The 12,434-nt window shown below is 37.2% G+C and overlaps 1 protein-coding gene across 1 annotated transcript in view; it reads left to right on the plus strand.

Annotated features, from left to right (window-relative positions):
• Positions 1-12,434, plus strand: part of flna (filamin A, alpha (actin binding protein 280)) — a 102,788-nt gene that overhangs the window by 1,876 nt on the left and 88,478 nt on the right.

The raw sequence follows: 12,434 nt of genomic DNA on the forward strand, positions 1-12,434 counted from the left end.
TGGGGTAGAGGCCATCGCGGGGCACACTCACGCACACACCCACGTACACCCTTATGGGACAATTAACCTGATCGCGGTGTGGTAGAAAAAGCTGTGTTAAGAGGTGTAGACATGGGAGATTATTCAAGTTCAAGACAGACAGAACCGTGACTTGTATGGCTGAGATTTGAAATCAGGGCTCTAGAGTAATGAAGAATCGGCAGCAGTGACCGATTATATAAAGAATAAGATAACATCATGGATCTCTTGCAACTGAGTGTGTCCAGACCTGCTGAGAAGAAGACAGAACATATGTCGGTTTACGCTGCATTTTCTGGTTGTTATGCAAATCTTTAATGTAAATAAAATGCGTGTCATTTATGAATTCGCTTTTATCCATTAGAGGTATTCAGGGCCCCGGCCAATCAGCTGGGGATTATGGCTGGGGATTTCATCAAAATATACGGAGAAAGCTAACATGGGAAAGGATAGAAATTCCAAGGTCAACAAAGACAGTCATAACTACTGCGCCTCTGTGCCGCAGCGTTAAAAAAATCTCCCTTTAAGCGGTACTTTCAACTAGCTCACATCTACAAAAGTAAATGTGGGTTATTTCTATTTTGCTTTTACTAAAACGTCTGATATTTCACCGACTTTATGCTCTGAATGCGTCACAAAGTATTTTTTAGAGCTGTTGACTAATTTCTCTCTACAGATCTGATTTCGTTGTCAGTGAGATCACTCCTCCTGCAGAAGAAGTGCGTGCGACAGTCTGAGAGAAGACGAGAGTGCAAAATCTCTGTGTTTCATTTCTGCAACAAAAACGTGAGCCACCTGTTCGTGGTGTCTTTGGCTCTGACTAAAAGGCTCGCGGTCTGAGCCTGCCGAAGTGTTACTGAGAAGTGAGGGCGGGGTTCCTCTGCAACGAGATGTGTCGATTTTTTAAATTTTAAGTTACTGAAAGAAATACCGTCAGTTTAGAACTCATGGGGCTTTTCCGCTTTATGAATTTTAATGTGACAACATTACGAATCCATCTTTAAACAGCGATTTCTTCTGAATCAGGAGTTCTCAGCCATTTTGGGCCAGATTGCTTATCTTATATTAAGTAATCATCAACAAAAATTCATGGGTTGCGTTTATTTCAATCACAGAGATGCACTTTCAGCGGGACATTAAATTAACTAATAGGCTACTGCATGTTGGTATATATTAAAATAAAATCATTTTTCTTTTATCATGGTTACATTTAACATAAATCAGACAGTGGAGGTGGTAATATCTTCTAAAGTAGTCACTGAGCATTTCGCAAGGCAAAATTATAATAAAATAACCTTGTGTGTTCACAGAATTCAATCAGTTTACATTTTTTGATCCAGAGATGTGCAGTTTGGTCAACTGTTTAGGAAACTGAGGCTTAAACAAATCAGCTGCCAATTCAGTTCCTACCTCTGCCTCTTTGTGTGGCACGATCAAGTTGCCTAATCTGTTTGCACTCAAGTTGTAACAAAATGTACTTATATAATGTTAAAAGGTAGGTGTTGACAATAAGAGCCATCTCTAAAGGGGAACAAAGTGGGCCCAGCTGGCCGAACAGGCCAAAACCACAATCGACAATCCTTTTTTACACATGCATAAAAATATAAATACATATGTGTTTAAATATTTTAATAAATAGAAAACAAAAAACTCATATTTTTACTCACGTGAATCTATTCTCTGTTGCCACCACTAAACATCTCCATCCCCACACCAGTCAAAAAACTATTACCTAGAACCCAATTCTTCAGAAAAGCTCTTTTAACTAAACAAGAATCACTCAATTAATTTTTCTAACCCACTTTTTCACGGCAGGTTTTAAGGGATTACAGAAAGAGCTAAATAAATTAAAATTGTTGGTTTAATTTATTAGTTTACTAAATCAGTCTTACATCTTCAGTATGAAAACCTGTGCCATATTTTTGTGTGAGGGTACTGTATCAGTGGTAGTTGGTGGTGTCCTCTTGCTGATATGTCAGTTGAAAGTGGCATGTCAGAAGACTTTGTACACAAAATAAAAACCTTGTCAGTGTAGAACAGTTTGGGCATTTAAGAATTTGTCAGTCTGAGAAACTGGCACAATTTAGCTATTTCCTAACCAAACAACCATGGTGGACTGAATCATCTTCTCTTATTTGTCAAATGTCTGATGTTTTTATGCATTCTTCAAACAGTACAACTAGTAGGATATGTCCTTCTTGATGACTTTTGCCCATGTGTAAGTTGACAACACATAAGTGTAAGAAATTTTTTGCTCAAGTGTTTGGGAGCAGCCTCATCACCCCACTGTCACCCCCATGATGGCATTGCTGTGCCTCTTCCTGACGTCTTCCTTCTCTCAGTGTAGCTCTACAGAATGTGGTCAAAAGAAGGAAAGGGGGGCAGACAATCAGTCTTCATCATTTTTGTAGAGAATGTTACATGGAAATGATTATTTGTTTTAGAGTTTCTTCAGAAGTGTATACATGCCATGCCACGCTTGCAGGTGAATTTACTGATATTCTCATTTTACAGTGAATTTAGCAATTAAGAATTTAATAAGGATTAATTCAAGTTTAGCAAATAACATAATTAAATAAACAAAATCTTCCATCCGTCCATCCATCTATTCATTATCCAACCGACTATATCCTAACTACAGGGTCATGGGGGTCTGCTGGAGCCAGTCCCAGCCAACACAGGGTGCAAGTTAGGAAACAAACCCCGGGCAGGGCGCCAGCCCACCACAGTAAACAAAATCAGTGCCTACATAATGTGAATGAAAACTTGAAACATCTTAATTTGATTAAGACTGTTGCACAGTTGGTACAGTATGTACAGTATGTACTCTATATTTGAACATGCCCCATCTATCTATCTATCTATCTATCTATCTATCTATCTATGTGTTTTTCTATCTAATAATTCTGTGAAGACAGTAGTTCAGTTCAACTCCCAAGCTCACTGTTCACCACCCTGTATGAAAATGGCCAGTTTTCAGATTAATCTGAGCATTTTTACTTCCTTTAGCTCAAATCATATCACGTTTAGCTTATTCTATACAATAGCTAAATTTTTTATAATTTTTGATTTTAGCCGCATACTTTAAATTTTATCTTTTGTCAAAAATGTATAATGATTTCAGATTCCACCCTTTAAATATTTCAGTGTTTATCACTTTAAATAATACTAGTTATTTCACTAGAATTTTTCATATAATGAGATGTAAGGTTTAGTAAAGTTTTTAAGTGATAGATACAATGACACAAGAACCTGATGATTAAAGATCAGAGTTGCAACCACTCATTAATTTTGTCTGCTTTCTCAACATGTCAGATTATGAGTTTTAATCCATGATGGTGAAATTTCGGCTGACTAATAGAGGTATGTTGGAGACTTGTTTCTTGTAATGAAAAACAGATTTGCTTTGGCTCCACTCAACAATTTCAAATCCAAGAAGCACCAGGCAGTATTAACTGATAAGGTTTACACAAAGCTAAATGCACAACAGAAACATCTTACTTTAATAACACTGTAACAACAACATGCAAGGTCACAAAGATATGAAGTAAAGGTCATTCCTTTAAAAACAATCAGGCACCCAAAATTTTATTAAATGCAACAAAGGGGATTGATGTTCATCTTATTTCTCAGGAGAGCTTTTTTGTGTGCTTTCATTTTGAAAATACACCAATCACCACCCGCACTTGTGACGTGAGTAAATGATCTGGAGAGAAATATGTAGCTGTCAAACTATTTGCAAGATGCACAGCAGGGGAATTACAGCACACCTATTAGATAAAGACAGAATAGTAGCTAAAAAGACAAGGAAACCAGAAGAAACATAAATCAACAATTGTGTCTGACCATATAGGGTGGATAATGCAACATTTCTTATGTTGTCAGATGACTTCTGAAGAAAGCTAATTTGTCAGTCAAATGCCCAGAGATGGAAGGTTTATGTAATGAAGAATGGGCAAGGGTGTGTCGGCGTTTCAATTGAAGATCATCCTTTAACCGATAGGGACACCTTTATACAAGTCCCAATACCTGAGCTGCCTTGAATTCTGTATTGTCCAAAAAAGTAAAGGTGTGCAACACCGCAAAAACTGATTACAAACTGATTTGAGTTTACAAGCTATTTCTCACTTCACAAAGGTTACCTACTGAACTGAATATTTAGCCTGACATCCATCCATCCATCCATTTTCTAACCCGCTGAATCCGAATACAGGGTCACGGGGGTCTGCTGGAGCCAATCCCAGCCAACACAGGGCACAAGGCAGGAACCAATCCCGGGCAGGGTGCCAACCCACCGCAGTTAGCCTGACATGTATTCATTAATTAACATTATCTGCTTTATTCCTGTAACGGAAGAAATACATTTAGGAAATGGAAGAATGGTTGAATGACTATTATTGTTGTTGGCATACAGCATCATGGTGGGCATGAGGTACTTTCACATTCCAAAATATCACACACAGTACAAAAATACACTGCCAGATTGACTGGTGACACTATACATTTCAGTGTGAGGAGGTCTCACTGCATGCCGCATTAAAGTAGTGTCTCATCTTTATAGATTTTCCATTTTGCTGGGATTTGTCAGTTCCTTATCAGTTTGTCAACTATGCTAGGTAGACATAGATAAATTGATTCTTTTTCATTTACTGAATGCTTCGAGATAACAAGTTAAAAAAGCAATGTCTTGCACATTTGTCAGCAACCTTGAATATTTAATGAATTTGTATATACATCATATTAAACTTTCCTAATGAAAATTCTAATATACTAATGCATTAGAGTTTGGAACAAATAGGCAGTATGAACAAGTGTGGCCCTTTGGATTTTACTGAATGAGTGGAAATATTAATTTGCATAATGTAATGTTGTACAGGGTGGTGTAAGGGTTAGCACTGCTGTCTTACAGCTCCAGAAGCACAGGTTCATTTCTGTCGCAGTCTCTATGGAGTTTGACATTTTTATCATGTTTACTGCAGCACTCCCGGTTTCCACTAACTTCACTCAGACTTAGTTTATTTTGTGATTCCTGATAAGCTATGTGTGAGTCTCCCCTTCAATGAATGGGTCAGGGCTGGTTCTGCTAAGCTCTAAAATAAAGGTTGTTTATTTACACAGTGGTCAGTAAGTCTCCCACCAGTCTAGAGTACTGGGCTGAAATTCTGACCCATTCAGTCTCTGTTTGGGGTTTGGACATTCTACCTGTCTGCATTGATCTTTTCTGCAGCAACTGCAATTTCCGACCCACACCATAACAAAACATTGTGTGTATTAAGTTCATTAGCAAGGCCAGATTTGTTCAATATAATTGAGTGTGGGTGTGTGAATGAGTGTGCCCTACAATGTCAACCTCCACTTCCAAGTTTGGTTTCTGTTTTTTGCTCATTGCAACTAAAAGAGGGTCAGACCCTCTGAAACCCTGAACTGATTTCAGAAGATATTAAAACAGATGGATGACTGTTTTAGACATTAGTTTAATTATTCAATCAATTTGGTTGCCTGGCTTAGTTTTTAGCTCTTCTGCCTCACGGTCCAGGGTTTGAAATCTATACCCATTCATCGTTTGTTTGGAATTTGCATATTTTCTTGGTATCTACATTTTTTTTTTCATGAACATTTTAAGTAAAATGTTGATTTCAAATTGTCCCTGTGTAAGTCTGAGTGTGATTGTATACCAAAATGGGCCCTGGGATGAACTGGCATCTCAACCAGGTTTGGTTCTTGCCTTGTGCCCAATATTGTTGAGATAAGCTCCAGACCCTGTAACCCTGAATTGGATCAAGCCAGTTTGAGAATGATCTTTTTGTGTGCTCTTTAATGCTACCAATTGATAGCCTAGTAACATAATGCGAAGTGACACAATCAGAACATTTCTAATCTGCCTAACAGGAGCAGGTCAGCTGCCTTTGAGAAAAAAAATCTTTTTTGATCCTCATTTTAGTTTAGGCTAAATTAGGCCTAATTAATAGGAGATATCTGCAGCCCACTTCATAACTCTTATGTTGAATCCTGACATTTTGTATCCTGCTAATTTATTCTGTATTGTACAACTGTGAATTTTGAAAATCATGTGTTAAACGGATGGAATTACAGCACAATGTTTAGTGCTGTTGTTGCTACCACACAGCTCTGTTGTCCTTTGGTTCAAATTCTAAAACACGCACTCCAAATTCTGGGTGGTGTTTGCATGTTCTAATCATGTGTGTTTGAGTTTACTCTGGTGTTTATTTATATCCCAAAGACAACTGGCAATTCTGGAGAAGTTCATTACAATTAAGCATGGGGAGATTGTGCACTTGTGATGGACTGACCCCCATCCAGTACTGATATCTGCTTTGTATCTGATGCTACTCAGATCATTTACTGCTTCTTAATTCACTAAATTGTGTGTGCTGTGTTGTTGTAGCATGTACTGCATTATCGCTGCATGTGTGTTCACCAGTGATCCTAGAAATAAATACTTTTAATTTTACAATAATCTAGGAAGATAATGAATTTAAATAGGCTTTGCCCCACCAATAGCCTGTATTGGAATACATAGGTTAGGAAAATAGGTGTGTTAAAGTTTTTTTCTTCTATCACATATGGTACTTATTTACAGTTAATTTTCATTTTCTGGCTTAGCAGCAGCAGAATCTGGCCACACATTCAACAGCTTTCTGATTTTAACATTTTTGTCAGATTTCAGATAATCTAAATTACCAGGATTGACACCCTGACAGGTGGAATACCAAATGCAATATGGCAACTTTTTATCTGACTAAATGATTGAATCCTGTTGAATACTGTGTCACTTGCCAACTAAGCACTGAAATTAAACAAGTACCCTTCTTGCAGCTCCGAAGCACTGGCATGCTGCTGTCAGTGAACATGCTGCATTATGCCACCTTCTGTCCTAGACTCCTAAATTCACCCCACAGCTACTTCATTCTGCATGCTCAGATTTAGGCTGAGAACTCAATCTTTGCATTCAGAAACGATCATCCTCATCTTTACTTCAAACAAAACATGCAGTTATTCCTTTCTTTTAATGCATGTGTTTAATTGTTTCATTGTTTTTAGTTCAGTTTTCTTTCCAAGTCTTTTAGAGAAGATGATAAATGTGAGGCTCTTTACAAAGTAATCAGTGATTGCGCCTGTAGTGGCTTCCTCTTTCCTGTGTAAACATGATTTGTTTAGCAGGCTGCAGAGCAGTTGCACTTATTCTAGGGAAGGGACATTAAACCCCAAGCGATTTTTAACTGCAGACATAATGCACACATTCCTTCTTTGTCTTGTCACTGATTATCTCATGCACATTTTATGCTTTCCAATATGATTGTTTGTAATGTATGCAGCATTTTCAGCTTGTGCTTTCTGTTGTTTTGTTTTAAAAAGGTACCGCCTAGCCTGCCAGGCCACATCCTGTCATATAAACAGGCATACATGTGCTTTCCAGTGTTCATGTGGCACAGTTACACCACTGATCCTGGAGTAATAATGCCTGATATGAATACACTCTCCTCATTGCACAAAACGTTTAAGCCATGGAAAAAAGTTGCTGAGATAATACCAAAACTTCTAACTGGTCTTGCTAATCATGTTCTTTAAAGGGTTGGACAATCATACAATATATGTGCAAGAAGTTTAGTTCAACAGTGAACTCTACTAGCCAAGGTTCCTGGACACCCAGTGGGTGCTACAGAAAATGAAACAGTCGTGTTGTAGAATGAGATTGTTTGGTTAAGTTCCATTGACTTATTGATTGAATGAAACATCCTTTTACATGTCCCAAAATAATTAGAAGATGGACTAGTATAATGGAACAGATTATGTTTTTTGAACAACAGTAAGTCATCTGATGTAAAGCCCTATGTTATATACAGTATAGAGCAGAAGGCAGAAGCTGCAAACCAGAGAATTTTAAAAATATTTGGTGTCTGCTAAAACAATGGAACCATTCTGGAAACGAGACAAAAACACTGCTGTGACATTTACAATAGCACTGTGAAGTAATTTATAACAGTGACAGGGTATATTTCTTTATTGTGGAGTTGACATGTCCCGTTTACTCTTTGGATAACTAGTTTAGCAACAGTGAAAATGCTGCGCATTATTAGCATTACGTGAGAAATCATCTGGGGTTCCACCCCAGTCCTCCTTTTTTCTCTGCTGTTTGTGCTTCCTTTTGTGTTTGTTGCTATGCAGCACTTAAAACGAGTACATAGCAGTCACATGATGGGATGGGCAGGAGGAAATAAAATGGAGTGGGAGAGATGTCAGAGGGTGCTGTTGTTTTAGCTTTGTGTATTTAGGGACTTTACCATTCAATCCCTTTTAGCATTTTAGTGTTTTAATACTAGTATTTTTTTGACCTGCCTTTTTTAGATTGTTGGACTACAATTGTTATCTAGAACAATTGTTTTTTTTGCTATTGAGTACTTTTCTGAATAACCCACTTCTAAATAAAGATATGTATTTTACTTTTTGTTATCCACATCTGCACCCTGAGATCACACCGACAGCCACAGTTTATAGGGCGGTGTGCCATACTGAAGTCTTGAAGCTGGGCTTTTTTTTTGCCAAACTCTTCACACCCCTTATTCTGTGAGCATATCTAATTGGACTGCGCCGGATAGATAAAGTATCATTAGTGCCAGAATTTTCAGATTTCTAATGCAGAATATCTGATAATATCGTAGTAACATACACACATTCCTGGCATATATCTTTAACAAAATCTGAAACTTCTATGTCATAAAATTGTCCTCTGATTTCCATGAAATGCAGTACAAATGTTAACATACACAAAGTTGTGAAACAGGTTTTCAAAGTTTTACTGCAAGAAATTGAGTAAGTAGTATGATCACTTATGAACACAACATGGCATTGAGTCTTCGAGATTTTAAATATTTTTCCTTGTCATTTCAAGTCTGTAAATTCTTGTTCAGTTATGCCATATTTATGGCAATATCCTATACATGTTTGACTCGTTTCTGGTCAGGGGACCCAGCAGGCAAGTCAGTAACTCAGTAACTCTCAGTAACTGTAATTGTGTTGCTGTGCAAGTGCCTTCTCAGTTTGGCATCTCTCCGTATGTCTTGCATCTACCCCTCTTAGCCATTTTATCCTGCAATATTTCAGACAGACACACTGCTGTGTACACTACAAACATACCAATGATCTGACTCTTCTGCTGATTGAAACAGTGGTTAAGGTAAACTTTGTGTAATATTCATTACTCAAACAAACTTTAATTAAGGATTTGTTTTTCACACAGAATAAGGTAGGCCCATTCATCAAAAGTTCCACCATTGCTTTGCTGTTTCTACAGATATGGTGTTGAACCTTTGATGATTTGTGAAGGTCCCATAAGCATATTGCATGCCAAATTTAGCAGAAATCAGCTAAGCCATTATGATATTGTAACTTCTGTTTTTTCAATTTCAACATAAAACAGGCCTTGATTGATTTTCTTACATGCCAGATACCAACACTGAAACTTAAGTCAACTAGCTGCATATTGTGCATGATGGTAGTCATGGTACCACTAAAGAGCTTGACAGATACAGGAGTGTGTGTATTTGTGTCTGTTTGGGTAAAAAGTGTAAATATGGAAAAAACTGGATCATAACCAGCTCATTCATATTTAAGTGCAGTCAGTCTTACCTATCAGGTAGGCATTGTAGCCTAATAAATAAAGAAACGGGTTAATTCCCTGTCCCATTTCACTGAAAACATTATTTAACCTGCAAGTTTTCTGTCTAAAAAATCCTATGCAGCCAGCTCTCACTATGAAAGGGGGCTATACAAAATAATGGAGCTTTGATTGCTTCACACTTCTCTTCATCTCACTTGGCTCATGGGATAATACTTAACAAGACAGAAAATGAATTGATGTAGAGGTAGGCAACTGATGTCAGCAGTTTGCACATCCTATTCAAAGGACCATCTCAAATGTTGCATTTTTTTTCTTTATCAAATAACCTTGGACTCTTTGGTACATTTTAACATATGCTGTCATTAGCTATAAAAATCATATGTGGGAGTGTGTAGATAGATAGATAGATAGATAGATAGATAGATAGATAGATAGATAGATAGATAGATAGATAGATAGATAGATAGATAGATAGATAGATAGATAGAAATGTATTTGAACCCAGGGGAAATTTTGGCTATTTACAAAATAAATACATAATATGATACTGTGAGAAAAAACAAACCCATCTCAAATATAAACAGGAGTAACTAAAAAAAAAGAAAACTTGTGACTTAGCAGTTACAGTCACAGTCAGGCATTATACAAGCATATTGCTGTTGGTATAAAGGAGCCCCAGTTACATTACTTGAATGATTGAATGATTTGCTGGCTGAAAGTACTCAGTGTGTCAGAGAGAGGATGTGCAGCATTTTTCATGATGTTCATCGGTTTTGTCTTCATTCTCTCCACTACTACTACCTCCAGTAGGCTGAGCATGTGCTCCATAACTTCTAAATCAGTTTGTTGATTTGGTGGGCCTCTCAAATAATGAAGGACCAGCCCAACACAGAACAACATAGAAAATTGCACTGGCCATCACAAAGTTGTAGAATATGTCAAGGAGGTCACTATCCACATTAAAGGAGTGTGGCCTTCTAAGAAAAAACAGTCTGTTCCGCCCTTCCTTAGATAGATAGATAGATAGATAGATAGATAGATAGATAGATAGATAGATAGATAGATAGATAGATAGATAGATAGATAGATAGATAGATAGATAGATGGCAATTTATTTTTCCCATGGGCTCATCTTCAGAGATTTTTGTGATCAAGCTCTAATTGTCTATATACCCCATCCCCACTCTCCCAAGCTTTCTGAATTGTTACTTTGCACCGATGACATTGTTTGCATGATAATTTAAGACTGGGTCAGACTGACATAGGGAAAGGTGATATATTTGAAAAGAGTGCATTGTTTATAGTGAAAAAATTACAAGACTAGCCAACAAAGTACTGCCTATTGAAATGTTCATTTAGCCACTTATGAAGAAGTGGTTTGGAAAGAACATATGTACATTTGCCACGATTCTACTATGATTTTATTTAAATGGATTGGCTGTACCCATTGTACAGAAACAGTAAATGTACTAAAGGTTTTGAGAAAGTATGGGGCAGCACCCATTTAGATGGTATTTATCATAGAATAAACAGCCATTTACCAAAATGTGAATTATGCAATATTTATCGTATTTCTAAGGATCAATAGTTTGTTTTTGGTAAGCTTTGAAAACAGAGTATGACCAGAGGGATTTTTGCAGCTTCAGGGTACTTAAGACACTCATTGCAGAGCCTCCCTTCTCAGTCTGCTAGCTTGATGGCCTTGACTGTTCCCTGTTTTTTAAACTGATATTGGACACCCACTAACCTGGAAAAATGGCTCAAAAATAAATACACAGCTTTGCCTGTATAATAGTGGTGATGCCAATGTAAGTTAGTTCAATAGTACCTGGTAAAAAGAGATGATGGATGAAAAGTCAGTTCTCATGAGTCTTTGATGGCACTGTTGGCTTTACATTGAATTCTTTTTACTAAATGAAGGGATGGATGTTTCATCACCTTAAACTATTATGTCTCAAATATACATTTCAATATGGCAAAACATGTGCAGTGCGCTGTTAGAAAAGGACAAGGTGGGCAATTCTGCTATTAGGTCTACATATAATTCTGCTATATTTTAATTTTGACGGAAGTAAAAAAAATTTGGTAAGTAGCATAGCAAATGTAATGATTCTAAGGTGATAATTAATTTTATTGCACACATTAATTGAATTAAAGAGGGTATATAAAAACATAAAATAGAATAAAAGAATGGGGTCTCAAGTGGGCAATTATTTATTGTGATGAAGTTGCTGCAACTATAGTACAATAATGCAAAAAAAAAGTGATGTGGCTGTCATGTGGTCAAAGGCAGATCAAGGTGTGTTCTGGGGGAAGGTCAAGTCAGTGAATGGAGTGAGCCTGGCATCATCGAACTTCTCCCAGGTAAGTAACTCTGAGACTGTGGAGAAAGGAGAAAAATGTCATATACGGTACATAGCACTTTGTGAGCTATTTTTTATTTAGTCACACTCCTTTCAATCTGTGAGATGCTTGAGGCATTTTAGCCGAAGTGGCTTTTGCCCTCTGTGGTTCACTATTGGTTAGTTTAGCAGGGACATCTGATCCAATAAATAGATTAGGCTTATGGCCTACAAAGATTTCAGGGACCACAAAAATAATAAAAATTGACCAAGGATGTCAGCTTGACCTGAACCAAAAATTTATTACTCTAAAGCAAAGTCTGAGGTTATTGGAGCCTATCCTGATTGCATTAGGTGCAATACAGAAAACATCTATGGATTGGGTACCAGGGCATACTGTGGCCTGCTAATACTAGACCAATTTATAGTTGCCT

This window comes from Polypterus senegalus, chromosome 13 (assembly GCF_016835505.1).
Source record: "Polypterus senegalus isolate Bchr_013 chromosome 13, ASM1683550v1, whole genome shotgun sequence".
NCBI lineage: Eukaryota > Metazoa > Chordata > Cladistia > Polypteriformes > Polypteridae > Polypterus > Polypterus senegalus.